The sequence below is a fragment of the Mus caroli genome, unplaced genomic scaffold (genome assembly GCF_978045245.1).
Source record: "Mus caroli unplaced genomic scaffold, Mus_caroli_1 scaffold_14, whole genome shotgun sequence".
NCBI lineage: Eukaryota > Metazoa > Chordata > Mammalia > Rodentia > Muridae > Mus > Mus caroli.
The window spans coordinates 50945544-50968231 of NW_028227269.1; the positions used below are offsets into that span (position 1 = coordinate 50945544).

Sequence of the window (22688 nt, forward strand, 5' to 3'; positions counted from 1 at the left end):
AAGAGCGATCAAATTGCCTGATAGGGAACCATGAATATGAGTTTGTATTTTCTGAGTACTGAATCGACATTCCACTTGCACCTTTATTCTCTAAATGTAGAGCAGCAAACGAAGAGGTAATTTTTATTTTGTTTTCTAAAATTATTCTAAGAAATCCCCATTTAAACTTACAGATTTTAGTCCAATGAGGAGCCCTGTTTCTTTGGACTGCATTTTGCATATTGTCTGCTTCTTACAGGGCTTCTGTATTGTCTCAGGCTCCACTGGAAATGCAGCAAGGATTCCTAGCACATCCCAGTTGCCATAGCAACAGCAGCCTTTCCCATAATGAGCTGCATCATCTGAACTGATGTCACAGCATCATGCAGCAGGTCAAACAAGGCATCTCCTAGTATTGCATCCTACAGATGTGCTGTAAACATCAAAAGGCGACGTTGGGAGCAGGAGATGGTGAGTGTTAAACGTTTGGGCCTTAATTGCAAGGCTGTTTTGTTGGTTAGTCTGTGGCGTCTGCTAAGGCAGGGATGGGGAGGGGGATGTTGTCTGCTTAAAATGGACTGGAGAAAGAAGGGTTCTTTTGCCTAATTCTGTTTTCAGGCTGCTGTGTTAAGACAAAGGCCTGTGAGAGTCGCAGAAAAATCAAAATGCAAAGATTTCTTGCTCTGTCTCCGCCTGTTATTTTTAGTGTTCTCATGAATTAAAAAAAAAAAAAGCACAGAAAATTTTCTATTGCAAAAGCCTAAATAAGCTCTGAAATGTGTGGTTCATTGTATTTTAACATTGTAAAGATATGTTTCTTTTTTATGAGGCAGGGCTAATTGGTCCCATTTGCTTCTGTGATTTATGAAATATTTAGTGACTTGCAGAACGGAATTCAGTATTTACCTCCATTGGGTTTCAGATTCTTCATGGCAAGGAATGAGTGCTGAATAAGCATTTGACATAACCTTATGTGCATGTGAAAGGGGATTCTCTTGCATGTTCAAGAAATAATTTGTTAAAAACATTAAGACTGAAACCAGATGAAATTATTTATGTCTTTTTGATTTGTGTGGAATCTCTTCAATTCATGTCCTCCATAGTTAGGAAGCTGAAGCTGGAGTTGCTTCCAGGCTGGTTTGTAACTGAGAGAGGAGCAAGTCTCCTCTCTGCGGCAGTTACAGTCAAGGATAACCCAGGAGAGAGACTCTGGAAAGGCCAGTGGCGCTGCCGCTTGGGCTCATGCTTAACTTTAGCCCCAACCTGGTGTGATGGATAAATGTCAGGGGCCTTGACGTTTGTTAGGAATGCAAATCTCTGGACCCGGAACCTCAACTCAATTCCAAAGCTCCAGATAAACATACGATGTTTACATTTAATCCAGGGCTTGCTTTTAAGAGTCGTTACTATTTTATTTGCTAAAAACCAGTCTAACAGGTCAGTATGGCACAGGGTATCGTTGCCTTTTGTTTTGGGAAATGAAATGAATTTCCTTGGTGCAGCTGATTGCTACTGGGGGAGAGAAAGCACATGCCCATTCAGTTGATCAATCTGCCGGTTTACAGTCAGGGAGTGGTCCTGTGTTTCAGTGCAGTGAGCTGATAGTTTTTATTTATACAGTCTTACTGGAAAGAATAGCACCCCCTGAGTTGCTTGTAATTAGTTAAGATTGTTGGAGCCTAAACAGTTTAGATGGAGCCTAAAACATATTTCAGAGGAAGCCGGAAAAGCAACATCTCCAGCCAGCTTGCGTTGATTTTTCTCTCCTATGGAGTTGGGCACAGCGGTCCCCTTAGGCACAGGCACTAGGCGGAGTGGTACAGCTTGGGGTTTTAATTAGTTTGTTTACCCCACACCACACACATGCTACTCCCAGTCTTTTAAGCTTATCTCGCTCGCGTGCAACTATATGGGATGGAAGAGGTCAATTCGGCCTGGCCTTCCCACGAGCAATTAAGAGTATGGATGCTCACTGCCTGCTTGTGTGTGTGTGTGTGTGTGTGTGTGTGTGTGTGAGACGCATAGTGTGAACAGAGAGCTCTGCTGGGACCGTTGGGTGTGAACGCAGCCAAGTCAGAAGCTCTCAGGTAAAAGGGAGGAGAGGTAATGGGGGGAGGGAAAGTAGTTAGAACCCCTGGAAGTACTGCTTCCGAGGAAAAGACTTGTTCAGTGACACAAATTGCTAGGAGTGAAACAGAAGGCAGCAGTTTAGTGGGTTTTTTCCTGGTTTAACTCCCCCCCCCCCCCCTTTTGTCTAACAGTGCTCTCCGCTGCTTCCTCCTGGGTGAAACGTATGGTTACTGGAAGTCACGGAGGCCAGATTCCTTAAGGGCAGTGTTAGAAAAGTGAAGTCATGCTTTGAGGGTGGGGAAGGGCATTGGCGGGTGTGGACTGCCACGCTAGCGGAACATCCGCCCAGCGCAGGCAAACCTGTCATCCTCCCAACCCCCACAACATGCAGCCACAGTTCCTCAACTTTATGCTTTTGTGCTTTTTTTGCTCCAGGAGAACAAAGCCCCGATAGCAAGAGCTGTCACCCAGTGTTCTGTTTCTTGGAGGACCACAGCCTGTGCTGCACTCTGCACTCTGATTAGCTGTGCCTTAATTACTAGCTAAGGCTATTTCAGTTGCGGTAGTTTTAATATATCCCCAAGGGTGTGTGTGTGTGTGTGTGTGTGTGTGTGTGTATGGGGGAGGGAGAGAGTTTGTTCTGTGGCTGAATTTATTGGTGCGTCAGTGAAAATTTTCTAGAATTTCAAGTATTTTGCTGTACATAATGACTGGAATATTATCAAAACTGTGCTGCCCATGTGGCCAAGTTTAGACTGTGTAAGTCACACAAACAGTTAACCTATACTTTTGGTTATGGTTTTGTTCCTGAATTACAAAGGTATAATGATTTAAATCTTTCTAGATAACTAGGCTATAGTGGGACTAATACAAATAATTACAATAGCAACTATAGCTACTATTTATTCAGTTCATTATTTATCAGTTTTACTGAGCCAGGCTTTGTGCATCAGCTTGTTTAGCTCTCAGGAGGAATCAGGAGATAGAAAGTCCCAATGTCACTTCAGGAGATTGGGCACTGGTACTCATATTTTACAGAACCCATTCCTAGGTTAGTCACCTGGTTAAAGTCACATGTTTTATACATTACTGGGCTGGAATTCCAAACCAGTGCAGCCTGGCTGTGAAGCCTGCGAGCTTTCCACAGCCACCCCACTGTTATGACGCCTTCTTTTATTCATCCCCACTCGATTGCAGGACCCCACCCTTCCTGATTCTAATCCGAAAGTCAGATTTCACAGGTAGAATGCACTCTCACTGCACTCTGATCATTTTTTACTGTAGAAATGAACACGACTCCTGGCCAGATGTGAATAATTACTCTGACCACAGCTGTTGAAGTAATGCAGAACTGAGGCTCAGCCCTTTGCTGGGACCCCTGTTTAGCTGAACATTTGAACTACTCCAAGAGTGAGCATGGCCATGACAGGTCTCCTACAGTGAGTCTTATCTGAGTCACTAGTGATTCAAGTCTGTGGTTCCTGTCTTATCAGCAATATCTGTAGTGTTCTGCTAACCTTAATATGTTTGCGTTTGGTGGCAACACCCGTCATGTAAAAACGGAAACCTCCCTCACAGGCTAGAGGGTCTAATATGAATCCATCTCTTGAGTCAAGAAAATCAAAAGAGGGTTTATTTGGCTGGATGTATCAGTGGCTGAAACCGAGTGCTGTGTGATCTAATTAATGTAAGAATCACAACCTTGTGCAACATCCCGGAAGCCTTGCGCCTGTGGAGAGCCAATACAGTCATCTCTGCTTCGTCTCGCCCATCCCCAGCTATCCACCCCCAGTGTCATTACAAGGCTCTAGGGGCTGTTCTTTGTTTAATATAGGCTAATGCACACACTGACAGCACACTGATATTGATTCTGGTGTGGCGAATACTTAGAAATATTACTCCACAGGGTGCATTAGCTTTTTCTAGGTTCTGGGAAGAAGTTAGTCATTGACGTAGACTGCTCCAAGAAGGCTTACGTTTGTTTCTGCATGAGGTACAGAATCGAGAGTTTGCTAAGAAAACAGTAGAGCATCCACGCACACAGTGAATTCTAGAGGGAAGATGAAAATAAACTGGTACAATTGGAAGGGTGATTCTTTTCACCTGAATACTAAAAAACTGCTTCTGTTTATTTGGATTCCATGTGATAATATAGAAAGCACTATACCCTTATAGCTGTCTATGCACAGTTTATATATGGGGTTGAACACACTACATTGAATAATAGCCATTTTTTTTCTCCTTGGGATGGATGAGAATCTTGCCAGGTGTTAAAAAGGTCAATATTGCCCTTAATGTCTTATTGGTATAAGCTATTCTGAGAAATATAATTGCAATAATTCAGAAAGTATATTTCTGTCTCATTTGAAAAAAAACTGACTTGTAAAAATAAAAAAAAACTGTATAAGACAAACTAAGGAGAGATATAAAAAAAATTACTGACATATTTCTCACCTTGATAAACTCCCTTCCTGGAGCGGCCTCTAGGTAGAGCATTCTGGGAAGTTAGTCGGCTGGTGGAGGGGCATGCGCACAAGGCTCCAACCTTAAACATTTTCACTAGCGTGCTGTGAAATATCAGTTCCAGTGAGAAGTCTTCAAATCAGCATCTTAACTAAGTTATTTAAAGTTATGTGTCTACGGGAGCATTTCTAGTTCTTGCTTGCATTAGTATTCCCTCTTGACCGGAAAGTTGTGGCACGAGACTGAGAACCTTTATGGTGGCAGGAGGTTGAGGGGCAGCCTCCCATATCTTGGTGAATCAGAAAGTAGAGAACTGGACTGGAACCAGAGGCAAGAATGATTATCGAAGACTTCTCCATGTCTCACCTCCCCATACTGTGACCCCAGCTGGGCACCAAGTACTTACAACAAGAACCTCTGGGAATATTCCAGAGCACAACTATAGCAACGTTTATGTGCCCACCTTGGCTTGCCAAGGTAGAAAAGCAAAACAAACACTTGGATTGAACGCTCCCTCATCTTTGCTGGTACCTGGAAAACGGACCCTTCTGTCAGCAGTGAGACTTCCTGTGGGAGTATCACTTTTTACAGGACTTTGTGCAATAGTATCCGACTGTTAGGCATTCTGGATTAAAAAGGCATAAGGCTTCCTCCCCAGGAACATTTATCTGTTAGAATCTAAATCCTTGATTCGATGTTAAGACTTGGTGATGTAAGAGAGACTGTTTCCCTTATAATCCACCAGCTATACTTTTCTTGGCTCCCCAGCCATAAAGCATGCTCCAAATTCTCTCAGCCATCTTGCAACCATATGCTTGAATCAAGGGAGAACAAGGGGGTGCGTGTGGAACTCTCAGAACAAGCTCTCAAACTGACGGGTGTCTGAACTGAACCTGGGTTGCAGCTTATGTCATAACCTGGGCAGTTAGATAAGCCCACAAGTGACTTAGTACTCTGATGCTATCTGTGATCTGGGAACTTAATAATATCTGCCTAAGGGCATCTGGGTTTTCATTTTATACGGGACTCTGTAAAATAGGCAGTGAGTTCTTTATGGTCCCTTTTGGTGCTGCCTGGGCTCTATAAGCATTTGAGTTTGAGGCTGTCTTATACGGTAGTCCTGAGACACTTCAGACATAGTTTAGAACTTGAAAGCTAAGGGACCACTGTTTGTTATTAAAACAACTCAGAGCAAAAGGCTTCCCCACCCTGTCGGAACCAGCAGTGCGCACGGTAACTCAGTGGGATTGGTTTTATAGGCAGTGAGGGACATATTCCATTATACCTGACGATGTTTGGGAAGCCAGGTTTATGTGTCACCACTGTTGCTTTCAGGGGAGAATCAGTCTTCTTTGCAAAGCGAGCTAATTAACCATCCTATTGGTTCAGGGCTTAGAGCAATTCTCTTGCCCTTTGTTTACTACCAGATTACTTTTATCAGCTTCTTTGTTTAACTCCCATTTAACTAATTACACAACGTATTTATGCTGGCTGGCTCTGAGCTTACCACTCCCTCTCTGCCCCTTACTCATCATCTTAGTCCCTCTCCCCAGGAGGCCAGAGGCCTAGGATTGGAGGTTGTATCACTGCAGGAAGAGTTCATATATATATATTTTAATTAAAAAGGGAATTGCAGTCAATATAATGAACCCTGTCTTGCTAATGTCCCACAGTCCAGATCCAGTGTTACTGCTTGTGGTAATGATGCTCTGGTGATTTGCTCTGGGCCCCAAGATAGGGGTGCAGCCCACTCATCACGACAACCAGAGAGGGCCTTGTCCATTTGCTAATCTACAGATTTGCATGGTTGCCAGAGAATTAACATGCAGGATGCTACCTTGAGGAAAAATGATAACTTATTTTTTCTTTTTGACTGTATGAATACATAGGACCCCCGAGCAGTCTATAAAGGGATTTGCTGTCACTTGGAAGCCTAAGGATGGAGTTCTCTTCAAGGGTCGAGCCCCAAGAACTACACACACCATAACAGTGTTGAAACTTAACATGGCTTTGTACAAACCATATAACCAGCTTAATTCAGATGATTTTATCAGTCGTCAGCAAGGAACAAATGCATCAAATGTCCACCATCTGCTAAAAGGAAGAAAACATAAAAAATAGGGACGACTACAAGGACACACACACACAAAGCTTGGAGAGCTTGTCGCAGATTCAACACTGTATGATTGTCTGAGTGCTAGATTGCTACTTGCAAACGTCCTGCTTACTTGTTCTGTTGCTCTGGACACTTGGGATGAGGTGCCAGCACACTGGTCCCCCTTTCATCTACTCTTAGTTGACTTTTCAACGTAAATGCTTTTTAAACAACTCATGACGTTCACTCACTGCTTCACTCAAAAATCAGCGTTCCTAGCACCCCTTCCTGCTCCTGTGCGTGTCTACCCCATGCACAGTTACTTAAGACAGTTCTATGCTGGGCATGTCAGGTCTGGTCAGCAGCCTCCAGGGTCCTGTCTCTACACCACCCTTACCCTCTTTACATACAGCACGGCTCCCCTATGCCCCTTGTGAAATAATCTACTTGCATTTCATCTTTAATAGTTCAGGGGCTAGAGAGATGGCTCAGTGGTTAAGAGCACTGACTGCTCTTCCATAAGTCCTGAGTTCAAATCCCAGCAACCACATGATGGTTCACAACCATCTGTAATGAGATCTGATGCCCTCTTCTGGGGTGTCTGAAGACAGCTACAGTGTCCTTACATATAATAAACAAATCTTTAAAAAAAATAGTTCAGCCAGGCGGTGGTGGCACACGCCTTTAATCCCAGCACTTGGGAGGCGGAGGCAGAGGCAGGCGGATTTCTGAGTTAGAGACCAGCCTGGTCTACAGAGTGAGTTCCAGGACAGCCAGGGCTACACAGAGAAACCCTGTCTCAAAAAACCCAAAATAAATAGATAGATAAATAAATAAATAAAATAAAAATAAAAAAATAGTTCAAGTACTGCCCTATGTTCAATCTGGTGTTCGTGTTTCTGTGAATTAGACTGTCTCTTTAAGAATAATTTTAATCACTATTGTAGGAAGCCTATCTACTAATAATAGCTAAAACAGGGGGATTATATGTGGTAGAAAACTATGTGTAAAAATGAAAATAGGCCTGGTAAGTATGATTAATAAAAGCCCTTTATTACCATTATTAATTAAAGATAAAGATAAGGGAAGTGAGAATGAGAAGTCGGTAGGCATAATAGCAAGCTAGGAAGATGCATATTTCTTCTGCACTGGCTTGGAATGGTAGCTATAAAATACTGTAAGCACCTGCTTCAGAAGGGCAGCTGGTCCAGAACAGAGTCATAAGTTAGGAAATAAAGGTTAAACAAACAAACAAACAAACCAAAAAACCTCATAAAACAGTGGTGTTTGCTCTGAGAACTAGTAAAGGTTCAGACAGAAATTTAGCAATAAATAAAAGTAATTGATATCAGATTAAAAAAAAAAAGTCTGAAGTTACTTCAGCATGGAATAAATAATGTTTGTTGTTGTTTGTTTGCTTGTTTCATTCTGGGGATCAACCTCAGGGCCTTGAGCTCTACCACGTAGCTATCTCCTCAATCCTGGTGATTAAAAATGTAAACACATGGGTTTTAAATAAAACTGAAAATGAATAGATTGTGAAACTGAGAACCAAGAAAATGATAATATAACCATCTCAAGAAGAGCTAAGTTTCACCCTGCTGGTTTCTGCTTGGTCATCCTAGCCCCTTTGTTTTGGTTAGTATTATTTAATTTATTTGTTACAAAGAAGCAGGGAAGAGTGCTGGGGTCCGAGAGGGAGCTGGGGCTCTGTAGCTCAGTGGTAGAGGGAGAGGAGAAAATGCTCAGCAGGCAGTGGCTTACAACAACCTGTAACTCCAGTCCCAGGCGATCCAATGCTCTCTCCATCTCTGAGAGGTCCTATATATTTGTGGTGTATATAAACTCATGCAAGTACACACAAACACACATGATATAAAGACAGAAAGTTGCTGTACATACTCACAGTGAAGATACAGACAGACAGAACAGATCGACAGAAGAACAGACAGACACGTTGGTTCATCTTCTGGTGGTTGTCTCCTTTGGTGAGTTTGAAGCTCTGTTGGGATCAGAGTCATTTATTCTTCTTTATCCTGAATCCTTAGCCTAGACTATGCTTGATGGATTGGTGAGCTTGAGGAGACTTTGTGATAAACGCACTCATGGAGGAGGCCCTTCCCTGTCAGAAATACCCAGGTGAAAATAATTAGGAAAGGCAGAAGCGCACAGGAATGTGGCAGCGAAGGGAGCTATTGCTGGAGCGTGCAACCTACGCATGAAGCCACGAAGGAGGGCAGCGCACTCTAACTCACGTGGAGCGAGAGGCAAACTGTCTCTTAGTCATAAAGATCTACTTAGATATGTATCTACTGCTGACTTCTGTTCCAGAGACTTGGTTTAAATCTCATGCTTCTAATGTATTTCTTTAAGAATAGGTGTTCTCTTTTTTCTTGAAATTTAACCCATTTTAATAACAAACTGTTTTTAGAGTAACTTCCTCTTTAAAAAGACAGACTGCCCAGCAGCAATTAGAAAAGTACCCCGAATAAGAAAATTGAAAACTCAGTGGTTTTTTTTCCTTTTATGATTGTAAGACCTGTTTAAATTTATTTTTATCAGTCTTGTGCTACAAGAGAAATGGTTATGATGTCTGAGGAGTCCTTATGCCTGTAGCACGGGGCAAGGCGGGTTGCAGTATCTAGGGATGTTACTGTGTTCAAATAGCACTTTTGTGTTCAAATGGCAATAGCGTCAGGGAGACACTGGCTGGAGCACTGAAACTGAGCTTTGGTATCTTAGGGTAATTCCCAAAACTTTGGTTTCCTTCACAGGAAAACAAGGGCTAAAACAAACCGATTAGATTTGAATGATTTTTTAATTTTCTATTACCTCAAATATTTTTAATCTCACTTAAGGATTCTCTGTATCTTTTAATTGTTTATCTTTCTGACTTTCAATAACATGATCCAATATTTTAGGTGTGTTTATTGTCCTCATGTAGATGGAAATATTTAAATGTATTGTCTTAATCCAGTAAAGCTGTTATACTCTAAAGTAGGTCGTTTCTAACAGAAACTCACTCCTCAAGCTGGAAGAAGCTGAGGAGGAGGGCGACCCTGTAGGAGGACCAGCAGTCTCAATTAACTTGGATCTCCGAGATCTCTCAGACCCTGGACCACCACCCAGGCAGCATACACCAGCTGATATGAGGCCCCCAGCACATATACAGCAGAGGACTGCAGGGTCTGGGTTCAGTCAGAGAAGATGCACCCAACCCTCAAGAGGCTGGAGGCCCCAGGGAGTTTAGAGGTCTGGGTAGAGGGTGGGGACAGGGGGATGGGGAGGAGGTATGGGATGGGGAACAGTCAGTGGACCAGGAGGTGGATAAAATCTGGAGTGTAAAAAAAAGATTAAATTAAATAAAATTAAAAAGAAAAGAACCTCTTTTGTCACAGGGAGGGATGGAGTCCGGAGATCCAAGGTTACTGCAGCCTTGGTGTGCAGTATTCACAGAAGGGAACCACAGTTTTCTGGTTTTGTCTTGAGCCTCCCTTATGTGGGCACTAACCTCTATTTTTCTGGAATCTGGAGAGTTCCTATTGGCTCCACTTGCTAATACCTTTGAAGTTGGGGTTTCAACACACAAGTTTTTGTAACAAATGTTTAGACAGTAGTGTTTATCTGTCATCTTTCTCACATTTGTGTGTGTCTTTAGTTTGAATTTCCGAGCATATCATGGTTGTCAGCCTCTAGTTTCATCTGTGTTTCATAAGGTTCCATTTAAACTAACCAGTTCTTTTCTTTCATAGTAATTCTCTCTAACGTCCCTATCTTGTGGATTCGTGCATATTCTTTCTCTCTCTCTCTCTCTCTCTCTCTCTCTCTCTCTCTCTCTCTCTCTCTCTCTCTCTCTCCCCTGCCACATCATATACATTCAGGAATGATCTGGATAAAAAATTAGGTTCTTCCTGCCCTACCCATTGAGTATGGAATCTCTTTGGAAATTCATACCTGCCTCGGACATCTTTATGAAATGTGACCAACTGCTTTTATGAGTTTGAATCATATGGGATTCCCATTTTTCTTGTGGTCAAATGGCCAAATAATTATCAACTTTATGTGGTTTAATAAAAATCATTTGTTATCATAAATTATTACTTTTTACTATATGTCAGTGAATGAAAATCAGTCCTCAGTGAGCAAGTCAAGCAAGTGTACAGTATTCCAGGTGACAGTGAAGGCTGCTCTGGGGTGGATTTCGGCCTTTTCTGCTTCCAACATCAGGACCTTATGCTTAACTTCGCCAAGCTTCAGCATCCTCATTTTAAAAATGGAAATGATAAAGCCAGCCTCGCAAGCTTGGTAGTAATGCTCACAGGTCACAGATTGGCACCTGGCAGATGTTGACACTTGAGAAGTGGTTATGTCATGGTTACCAGGTATTACCACAGTACCTTGTATGCGATCTAAACGCTCAGCTGTCGGTTGATATGAAGAGAAATTGCTGTAAGAAAGGGCAGGTTCGTGGGAAGTCTCTCCCTTAGCATTGTGTAATGCCATGTCCACTCACAAAACTCCCTCTGACCAGGTTTCTAAAGACATTTCTGAGAGGAATATGAAGGTCGTCGTTTGTGTCATTCTCAGGTGGTTATATTGGAGCAGACTCCATTATTTCTCTGGCACCTTAAAAATGTGCTTAATCTTCTTCCTTTAATTTTTTTTTTTTTTAGTTTTTTCAAATAACAAAGTTCCATTAAAACTATAAAGTGTGTGCATTTATCACAAATAATTTTCAATTTTTTTCTATAAAAATTGTTTACACACTAGCCAAGCATGGTGTTGCATGACTTTAATGCCAGTACTTGTGAGGCAGAAACAGGGGAATCTTCGCGAGTTCGAGGCCAGCCTGGTCTACAGAACAAGTTCCAGGACAGCCAGGGTTATTATGTAGAAAAACCCTGTCTTGAAAAAACCAAAAAGATAAAAAAAGAAAAAAAGAAAAAAAAAGCTTGCACTAAAAATATCTTACTGAGGTTAAATGTTTACAAGTGTTTGGGAGACACACACCTTTAATTCATTTCCTTTCCTCTGAGGGACCCATGTTTGTTGATGACTAGTATAGAGGCGAGAGCTGACTGTTCAGGAATTCAGATTGGTAGCCTCAGGTAATTGTTCTTGGGGTCAGATTTATACTTCTTCCGGTTTTTTGTTTTTTGTTTTTTTTGTTTTTTTGTCTTCCAAACTTTCTCAACATAACTCTTCTGAATACTTCAAACGTCTTTCCATTTGGCATTTCCGCTCTGGAGAGAGCATTGTCCCCATTCTTCTCCCCAGGGGGATATTAGGAGTGGTGTGTGTCAGATACTCTGTGCATCTCCCTCCCCGCCTCCCGCCCCACCCTGCCTAAACCTTTGGTGACTTTGAGCTGATGTATGTGTGTGTACATGTATATATATATACATATATATATATATATATATATATATATATATATATATATATATATATTTGGTATTTTGAGACAGGGTTTCTCTGTATAGCCCTGGCTGTCCCAGAACTCACTCTGTGGACCAGACTGGCCTCAAACTCAGAAATCTGCCTGCCTCTGCCTCCCGAGTGCTGGGATTAGAGGCGTGCACCACCACGCCCGGCTGTATATATATTTTTTAATGGGTAGTAGGTTAGGTTGGGTTCTCCAATCTCCTGGCCTCCCTTTGTAAAAACCACGGACTGGATACAATTAGGAAGTATCTCCTGGAACTCTCTCTTGTTTCCATGATTTTTCTAGACACTTCTGAACCTTTTCCAGCTTGGCTACAGTGTGTATTCATGACCAAGTGTAGCTTCTGCATGGTGGTGCTGAAGGAGGGAGACGACAGGGTATGAGCGCTGGATGGAGTGTAGGAAACAGGTGTTGCCCTAGATGATGGGTTACGTTTTAAATTTGAACTAAAAGTTTGTCTGGTCAAAGTATCTCCAAAGTTCCTGTGTGGCTACTACACCCTGACTCAATGTTGGGAACATACGCTGCCTCCAGCTGTGTTTAAAATAGAGGGAAACAGCACCCCTTCCTCTCGGAGGAGTCAGAAGACTGGCTTCTTTGAAGAAAGCAGATAGGACACTGGTGAGCTCAGAGTTCTGGGTTTAGAGGTTAGTCCCACCATTGACTAGCTGCCTACCCAGCCTTCCTGGGCCCGGCTCTTCTTTGTAGGAGCTGCTTTGTCAAGCTTGGAAACAATGTTTATCAAACTCCTGGCTTGGTGCTTGGATGGGAAGGGTGTGGGTACAGAGAATGCCCAGCAGTGATCAGTAGAGACGAACTATTTATAGCTTGCCTCTGCCCTGTCCTCATTTTATAACAATTTCTGTTTCAGTTCCAGACCTGTGGCTTCTCAGTGGTCAGACTCCTGTACCAGCATCTTCTGTCTGTGCCAACTAGGCAGGAAAGGGCATCACAAAACTAACTTAACACAGTAAAGAGCTGGGGAGACAAATAGGAATTCTACTTACCAATTCAGCCTTGCATGGTAGCTTACAAGTCCCAGGTCCCCTTTAAAGCCTTTTCTCTTTCCTCTAACTCTGTCCCCATAACTTCTGAATTTATAAAGCAATAATTCTTTTATTTTATGTTGCTACTTATTCACACTGAACTTGTAAACACATGTGTGCTGAATCTCCAAACAGTCGGCTGTGCTGTTAACAACAGCAACTCTTCCTGTTCCTGTGTTCTGCAAGGAATCTGGCTATGATACTCCTGTGTGGAGCTCAGGACAGGTGTAATTTGCTTATATCTCCATATTCTGGGTCTTTCCTGCTGCTCACAGAGTCCGAAGGCTGTTCTATTAATTCACATCACCCCTGTTTCCTAAGGCAATGCCCCACGATCCACCTGTACGCTGTCTTATCAGTGTGGATACAGTGTTTCAGGAACTTTCTAGATGTGTGGAGGATTGAAAGACCTTCTTAGAACAGCAATCAGATTTCAGCAGGTATCATTTTTAACATCTGCTTAGTGACTACGATTGTGTACAAAGTATGTAGCAAAGTGATGGTAGGAAAGTCAGGAAAATTATAAACCCTTCTAAGTAATTCTATTAACTAGAAAGTGTAACTGGGAAATACATGAGTATGTAGTTCATTGGGGTTTGGGGTTTAATCATGTAGTAAATCTGACCTAAGTGCCTTTTGGTTGGGTGTAGACTATTACTAAGTACTGGTGCTGCCCATGTTATGTAACAATTATACAAGTATATGAGGAGAATGAGTGAATAGAGTGAGATTTGGCTTAGATAAGATATAGAAAGGCTTCCCATGCAATTGCTATTTTAAAAGATCATTTATATATTATTATAAATATCTTATATTTTGTTTCTAGCTTTAGAAAATGTTTCCATACAAAAAATATTGGAGCCCAGTGGATAATAAAAATCCAAGTTAAAGCTCAAAATATTGTCAAGGAAAATTACATAATTAAAAATATGCATGTATTCTCTAACACAGGTCAAAGCCTATATAGTATACTTAAATACAATTAGCCTTATAGTTTTAAACATGATATTGAGGATATAAACAGACACAGAGGTAACATATACATATTCAGGGCACAAAATTTCCTGGAAAGCATTTCATTTAACTTCATAAGAACTCGTAGGTTATAAAGAATGGGAGTTGAGAATTTCTTTAAGCCAGTTTGACCACATACAGTTTTCAAGTTATTTTTGGAAACAATGGTCAATTCCCAAATTTAAGGTGGTAATAGTAATTCTTTCGTAGCTTTATACGAAGTTCAATGAGTGAGAGTTTCAGATTACAACCTGCCATCCATAGCAATATTTAGAAGACTAGCATTCATTAGCCAAGCAGGCATCAAATAGCCCATACACCTGTGTGGTAGGCTTGAGGGACTTCCATGTCTAGTTTCTTTCCTTTGTCTAAATTCAGGGTCTCTGCATTTAGAAACTCTCAGCAGTCCTGCCGCTTTAGCCTCCCAAGTACTGTGATTAGAGGTGTCAGTTACTATGACTGTCCATTTTCTTTTAGGTGTTTCAACTATATGTTAACAGTGTTACTCCTGGTAGGGGTCTGTATCCTTTAATATACATCTTGCCATCAGAAATCTTTCTAACCCAGTGTTCCTAGACACAAAGAGACATCACTAAAAGGTGCTGCCAGTTAAGGCTTCAGAGAACTCTTAATTTTTGTTCTTTGTTTTTTTGGTTTTGGTTTTGGTTTTTTGAGACAGGGTTTCTCTGTGCAGCCCTTACGGGATGAAAGACATTAAATTTTTCTATTTTCTCCTATCTCTCATCTGATGCAAGGTGGATTAATAACTCAATCGAGGCTACTCTCATCTGCATGTTGTTTTTACAATACCGAAACATTTGATACTACACTCACTTCTGGGACAGACCTCCTGGAACCCAAACACTGCCCACTGATGTCATTTTAATAGATTTCAAAGTTTAGTTAATATTAATATTTGAACATTAATAATTAAGGAATCTGGGCTGGCGAGTTGGTTCAGTGGGTAAAGGCACTTGCTACTAAGCTGGCAGATCAACCTTAGTCTGATCCCCAGAGCCCACACGGTAGGAGAGAACCAAGTCTCACAAGTTGTTCTCTAACCAGCACACATGCAAGCTGTAGCACACACATAGCACACCTCCAAATAAATAAATACCTGTAATTTTATTTTAATGTATTGAATCTGTGCCTTCTGTTGACCTGGTCTCTGTAGTATGTCTCCCCCAGAAGATGGATAATTCCTACCAGAATGATGAGGCTTTTCTTAAACTCCTCAAGGGTGACTTTGCTTGCCTAGGTTCTTGTAATTCTTTCCTTGGGCTACATTCTTCAGGAGCTGTAAGACATTCATGTGAAGCTCTCTGGTCCTAAGACTCCCATCCTGCTCACAGATCCTCCAGGATTCACTTCTGATCTTGTTCCAGAAGAGTCCCGGCAGCTACTCTCATGACCAGAGTGTTAGAGGTAGAGAACGCCCTCGAGTTACTCTCTCAGAACTTCCTTTCAAGTTTAACTCATGAGAAGGATTATCTATTTGTTTCCTATTAATGTGTAAAAACAGTGACATTGTGTTTAAGGAACTAGGACTCATTCGAAGGCATATATATCATCTTTTAGGAAGTGGATACTGAAGTAGATAAGTGTATATCTAGCCATCTATCTATCTATCTATCTATCTATCTATCTATCTATCTATCTATCTATCTATCTATCTATCATCTATCTATCTATCTCTGTAGGACAGTATCCACTTCCCAAAAGATGACATTGCAGCATTTTACAGCAACAGCTGCAACGACTTCGGGCAGAGATTCATGCGTGCACTGTCTAGATCTTATGCGAATTTGATTCGTATGTGTGAATGCTTGGTTTCTGTTTTGTTGTATTTTGCTTTGTTTCTTCAAAATGTTTCATTTAGATTTGAAAATCAGAGGAGAACCTTTCCACCGAAGTCTTCAATTTTGTAGGTTATGGCCAGTGGCTGCAGGCTCCTGAGGTAAGGATGGAGGGATTTCCCTTCCTTAAATTTATGTGGTCTGGAGCCTCAGAAATGAAGAAATACCTGGAGCCATAGCAAGGTTTGATGCCATGCCAGTGGGGTGTCATTTTGGATTAGGAATAGAAACATTCAAATTTATTATAAGTGTGTGTAGTAATAGCAAATCCAACAATGAGGCCTTCTCGCTGAGTGGTTGTATGTGTGAGGCTCCCTGGTGAGCTCTGCTACGTACACACTCACTCAAACCCTCGACACTTGTTAAAAGCTAGTTGAAGAAACTTGCTAGCTAGATTGTCCTTATAAAGTTCTTCAATGAAGAGATTAAAGACATTTTGGAGAAATGCAAATTATGGAGCTAGTACAAATAAACACTCAAGATGAACACAGCCATTTTATAATTTGAGAGAGAAAACATTAAAAAACAAACCCAGAAGGATGTGCATTTCAAAGAGGAGTCCAAACTAGCAGAAACCCAACTAAAAGGGCATCTACTGCCCAAATCTGATAAATCATAAAGTATTGGTTATAACTTAAGAACAAAAGGAATACCCGTGAGTGTGCACAATATTAGAGAAAGTGAATACATAGATGAGCAGGAGAAAGAAATCTTCATACAGAATAACTCCAGGTTGTATATGTTAGTGTTCCCATCCTCAGAAGGAAGAGGTTAACCCACGCTGGGGTGGGGGTGGGCTAGATTTAGAGGGTTTGTTTTCAAGGAACAGAGTAAGGAATGAGGAAGGAGTCGCTTCACAACAGAGAAATGTGCAAACCTGATCTTAACCGAACAAAGAGGTCGGTGTCCTTAGGGATGCGTGACTATCCACACCCGTGGTGTGAGGTGATCATCTTTGTGATGGCCTTCCTTCTAAACCTATAATCACATTTGTGAGGTTGGTCTTCATGTTCTCCACGTTGGCGTCAAACTTACTATGTAGCGGAGAGTGACCTTAAACCACTGCTCCTCCTGCTTCTGTCTTTTGAGTGTTAGGATTACCCTGTGGGCCACCCTGCTCTTATCTTCATGCCTTTTGGATTTCAAGAAAACATCAGAAAAATTAAGACACATTCTTTTTGAAAAATGGCCTATATTCCTTAAGTCTGTCAAGGTCATGAAAAAGTAAGGAAAGACTAAGTTCTTGATAGCAAGAGACCAAGGAGACCGGGAAGTCAGTGCAGTGAGGTACACTCAGCTGTGTCCTAGGCTAGAGGACACTGATGCAAACACGGCTGACTGACAGACCCGTGCTGAGATCAGCCTTATAGCATGACCACATGGAGGTCCGTAACATGCCATGTTAATAACAGAAGAAATATAGCTAGGAGTTTTGGGGAAATTTGTACTTAGTAAAGTTTTTCTGCAAATATAAAATTACTCTAAAAAGAAAAGTTTCTTAAATGAATGGATCAATAAAAGGTGATATAGACTTAGATCAAAATGACAGAATATTACAGAAAATTAAACTAGCAATTCCCTTCTTCAAGAAGAACCATTAGGCCAATGCCTGTCAATCTCATGAACAGATGGCTTAATGGTTTGCTATACATTCTTCCAGACATTTTCTGTGATGTACAGACTGGTAGTGGGAAAGCACACAATTAAATAAACCTTGATTTTGTCCTGATCCGTGACTTACTTCTGACCTACTAAGCAGTGTATCAGAGAGTTAATTTCAGGACACAGAGAAATAATTTTTCAGATCACTTTTAAACGTTTGTGAGAGTATTGCCCTCACAGAGGCCTTAAACTGCCAAGTCTGCATCTTCATTTTAAGTCCTTTAGATGATTTTTTATAGATATTAAATACTTTTTATTCCTTCTTCCCGGCTAGAAGCCTAAAATAATCTTTTAGGATTTCTAGATTTTTATTTCCTTACACAAAATTATTATATCTCTAGTGCTCTCAAAATAGTATTTGGTTACAGTATACTTTTTAGAGGCAAAGAGAAGAAATGTGTTAATAATTTAGAAAAGCAGAAGTAGAAAGATCATCAATAGCTGACTATATTTAACTTTGTAAATAGAACCTAGCTTAAACGGTTTCTGGTAGAAATGGAATATTTAATAGCATTACTTCTAGCTTAATGATGAGAATTGTAACCTTTGCTTATCTCTGATTAGGACCATAGAAATCACAAATTAGAATAGTTGCAGATTTTGTTTACTTTTTTTCTTCCCTGGTGTTTTGGGGCAGGGTCTCACTCTGTACCTTAGGTCTCAAACTCACTGTGTGGCACAGGCTGGCCTTCATGAACCTCTTGTCTCATCCTCCTAAGAGCTGGGTCTACAGGCATGAGGCTGGCCTTCTTTATTGCCACTGGTCTTCAAGGCACAACCGTATCTGGGACCTAAACTTGGCTCATTTATCCTGAGCAACATGTACAACCTTGAAGGGCTTTTGAGGCTGGGCTCTGCCATTCTCAGCTGCTATTCTCAACCAAGGACTAGTTTTCTCTGCAGGAAAAATAAAATGAAGCTAAGTGATAGAAATCTTGGCCATAGCTCATCTCTCTTGTACAAACCAACAAGCTAGAACACTTCTCTTTAGTGCTGGGCTTTGTACAAAGAGGTAAAAAGCTGTCAAAACCTCCTTGAAGTCAGAAAGACAGGCATCCTCACTGCTCATCCACTGCTGCTTTCTATCCTTAAACAATTTGCTTAAAATTTGCTGACTTTTTTTTGCAACATAATATTTTTATTGATTTTTCAGGAATTTCACATCATGTGCCCAGATCTCACTCACTTCCCAGACTTTCCATGTTCATCCCCCAGCCCTTGTGACCCCCGCCCTCCCCAAACTTTAAAAATTAAAATAAAAAAAAACCCAAGTCCAATTTGATTGCCTATAAGCTCACTGGAGCACCGTCAAATTCTCAATGTCCTGCCCCTTAACAGATCTGAGCCTTCCCCTCCTGCGCCTTGCTAAAGCCTTCAGTTGTGAAGAGCTGAACCCTTATCACATGGTTTAAGAGTTTTCTTTGGTAGCTTCCTGTTTAGCTTGTGACTCTCTTTTGGTGGTGGTGGTGGGGATGGGGGGACGTACAGTTACCACAGAAGCCTTCCCTGTCCCTCTTTCTCAACGTGCATCTGCAGTCATCCGTATCACTGCAGAAATAGTTTCCTTGCTCTTCACAGTCAGCGAGAACACAGATCATGGGCTCCTTCCACGTGATTTCTGGTGACAGTACAGACAGTACACAGATGCAGAAGGACCTCGGACCCAGATAAGGTCCTCAGAGGCAGCCTGGACCATGGACATCAACATGGCTTTAGGTGGCAGCACAGGCCACTCAGATCAGTATGGCCCTCAGTGGCAGCACGGCCCAAGGACATAGACCATGTACATCCAAGCGGTCTTCGGTGGTGATACAGGCCACAAACATAGACAACGGCTATAGTAGGACCTCGTACCCAGATATGACTCTCAGAGGCAGTGTAGACATGGGCATCACTATGGGCTCGTGTGGCAGCTCAGGCCCCAAAACTTGCTTATTTTTAATTCCCTTGCCTGTGGATTAGAGGTAATTAGTTATTTTAATAATCCCCAGTATTAAAAGACAGTGCAGGTGTTTAGACTGATGTCTGATGCAGTGAGTTCCTGGCATGGTAAGTGGGAATAGGAATTTATTTCTGAACAGATTGAGCCCATTTCTCCCAGGCTCATCTATGTCTTTAAACATTTCTTCTTGCTTTGATTCCTTCTTCTCTCTAGAAACAAGCAAAGCCCGACCCTTGATTCTGCCTCCCTTCTTGTCTTCCCAGTTCTCTTTTCTAAGAGCCATGCTTTCTGGCAGAGTAAGACATGCTGCTGTTCGCCAAGCTGGCTCCTACACAGTACAGCTCTGGATCAGGATGCATGGAGACTGCGCACACTGCGCTCACTGCGGAGACTGCTCGGCGGACATTTGATCTTTCTTACCTGGCATCCTTTGCCATCCTAGTGGCCCTCTGTAACGTAGGGAGTTGTCTTCCTCATTTGTGGGTCTTCGTGCAACTGTCATTTCAGTTCAAGAAGCCTGCAATGGACACAAGTCCTAAGTCAGGCCAAGCCAGAAAGTCTGAGACACCGCCGGACACATCCTTCCTGCTACCTGTTCAATCCCACCCTCGATAGTCTTTTCTTGTCTATTCTATGGATTGCTTCCATTCTTTTCCTGGAATCTGGGCTGCTCCCTATTCCCTCAAGCCATGTTTTTGCTCCTGTTAGCTCTGTTGCTTAGAGAACAGATACTCTTATATGGCTATGCGTCTTAACTGGTAAGTTAAAGGAGGCATTTCAGTCTTTACGTAATGCATTCTAACACCTCAGATCTGTTTTCACAAGTCTCTGTTCTTGTAAATCCTAACAACACTGCCCTGGCTCTCTCACTTCTTCATATGGTTTCTTCCAGTCCTAAGTTTTCCAGTGGGTTTGTTCTCACACTAACATGGATTTTTTGAATTGCACCACAGTCCTTTTCGGAGGAGAGGGAAGCCTCCTGGTTTCTTTTCTGGATAATGTTTCTAAATGTATTGAACCAAATACGTAGAACAATACTGAGATGCAACTGTAAAAGTACTTCTGAAAATTGTGATGCACCAATGAATGCTTTTGCTGTTGCTATTTTAACTTTGCATTGTATTTTTTACACAGTGTTGGTCTAGAATGGCTTGGGACTCACAGTGTAGCCCAGGTTAGTCTCAAATTCACTGCAGTCTCTACCTCAGTCTCCTGAGAGCTAGGATTACAGGCTTGAGTCATGATGACTGGTTAAAATATGTTTAGATGATTTTAATATTGTTACTGCTGTTTGTTTTGGGATGAGATCTTGCTATGTAATCAGCTGGCCTCGATGTTCTTTACCCACAAACTCTAGGGTTACAGGGGTTAGCATCATGCCCTGTTGTTTTCTTTCTTCCTTTTTAAAATTAATTACACTGAATGACAAGATTCAGGGATAACCCTAATAACTACTATAATTTTAAGCAGTAATTAGGATGAATGTACTCTCGGGATATAAGTAGAACTGTGGTGTGGTTTATTCTGGTGATCAGAGGCATTGCTAATCCTTGTGGGGTGTGCTTTCTATATTTATAATTGAAATTATTTGGGGGAAATTCAGTTAGTGACCATGAGGTTGTAATCTTTTTCCCATTTTAGTTTCCCGACCTTTAAATTCTACCCACAAAGCCATTAGGAGTCCAAGGACCCCCACCACAGTGTCCCTGCCTGCATCCCTGCACAGAGCTGTCATCTATGCCAGTGTTTGATACTGCCACAAATATCCCCAGGACCCAGCTTTGTCCCAAGCTTGCTAGAGACCATCCCTGGAATGTCCTAAGGCAGTCACCCTACACTTCTTTCTTCTAGGCTTTCTCATGCCCTCTCTCTTGCACGCCTAACCCCTGGTATGGTCCTCTTTCATACACCTTTCACAAAGCTCTGGAATGCCCCTTCTGAGAAGCTATTCTGCTCCAAACCTGAGAAGACCTCTTCTAAGACATTCAGTGGTTACCCTCCTGCTTGTAGATTGCCATCAAGAGTTCCTAGAATGTTGTGAGAAGCTTATCCACAGGCAATGGCCTCATCTCCTACCACCCTCCTCTGTTCTTTGCGGATACCACTTACTTTGACAATATATGCTCATGTGCACCTTCCTGCGCATCTTTTGATTTTTCACGCCCAGAATCTCTACACAGGCTTCTTACACCTTAGCTTTGTCCTCCTGCTAATTTTTACTCATCTCCCAAGTTTTTGATACTTAGATATAATTGTCTCCCTCTTTCCTCTTTCCTCCTTTCTTCCCTGCTTTTCTGCTTGAATCTAATCTATGTTTCTAATGAGGGTCATATATCATTTTATATTTATATATTTTTGTTTTCCATTGAAGTGTAAAGTTCTCGATGAAAAACATGTATTTTTAAATAAACACATACATAAATACACAAATACATAAATAAACATGCATTTCTAACTTCTAAATGATAAGGACTTTATATAGTTATTATTTCTAAGACATATTTGTTGACATATTTAATATTGCTGAAAAATTACTAATATGTGACTAATACAAATTAATTCATTTTAGAGGATGAGAGCAAATTAATTTCTTTCATCATAAATTGAGGGCAATGTTTTAGCATTGCTGTGTAATGTAATTGGACTTTCTTGCTGGAGAAACCAGGTCAAAGAATTGCTGTAATGCAGGAAGATTGAAACTGTACACCCTTACAAAATGGTATGCAGGTTGGAATAAGCCACAACATTTTATTTTATTTTTATTGGGTATTTTCTTTATTTACATTTCAAATGTTATCCCCTTTGCTGGTTTCCCCCAAACCTATCCCATCCTCCCTCCCCCTGCTCTATGAGGGTGTTCCTCCACCCACCCACCCACTCCCACCTCCCCGCCCTCGATTCCCCTACACTGGGGCATCTATCGAGCCTTAATAAGAGCAAGGGCCTCTCCTCCCATTGATGCATGACGAGGTCATCCTCTGCTACATATGCAGCTAGAGCCATGTGTACTCCTCTGTTGATGGCTTAGTCCCTGGGAGCTCTGGGGTGCCTGGTTGGTTGATATTGTTGTTCTTCCTGTGGGGTTGCAAACCCCTTCACCTCCTTCAGTTCCTTC

The 22688-nt window shown here is 41.6% G+C and overlaps 1 protein-coding gene across 5 annotated transcripts in view; it reads left to right on the forward strand.

Moving 5' to 3' along the window:
• Positions 1-331: 331 nt before the first annotated feature.
• The window catches only part of Akap6 (A-kinase anchoring protein 6), a 435939-nt gene continuing 413582 nt past the window's right edge, over positions 332-22688 (forward strand). For 3 of the 5 annotated variants that reach the window (XM_085830363.1, XM_029484603.2, XM_021179349.3), the window contains exon 1: positions 332-450. The gene's annotated coding sequence lies outside the window, so the exon portion shown is untranslated. The remainder of the gene's footprint in view (positions 451-22688) is intronic. The other 2 variants (XM_029484604.2, XM_029484605.2) reach the window with 1 other exon arrangement.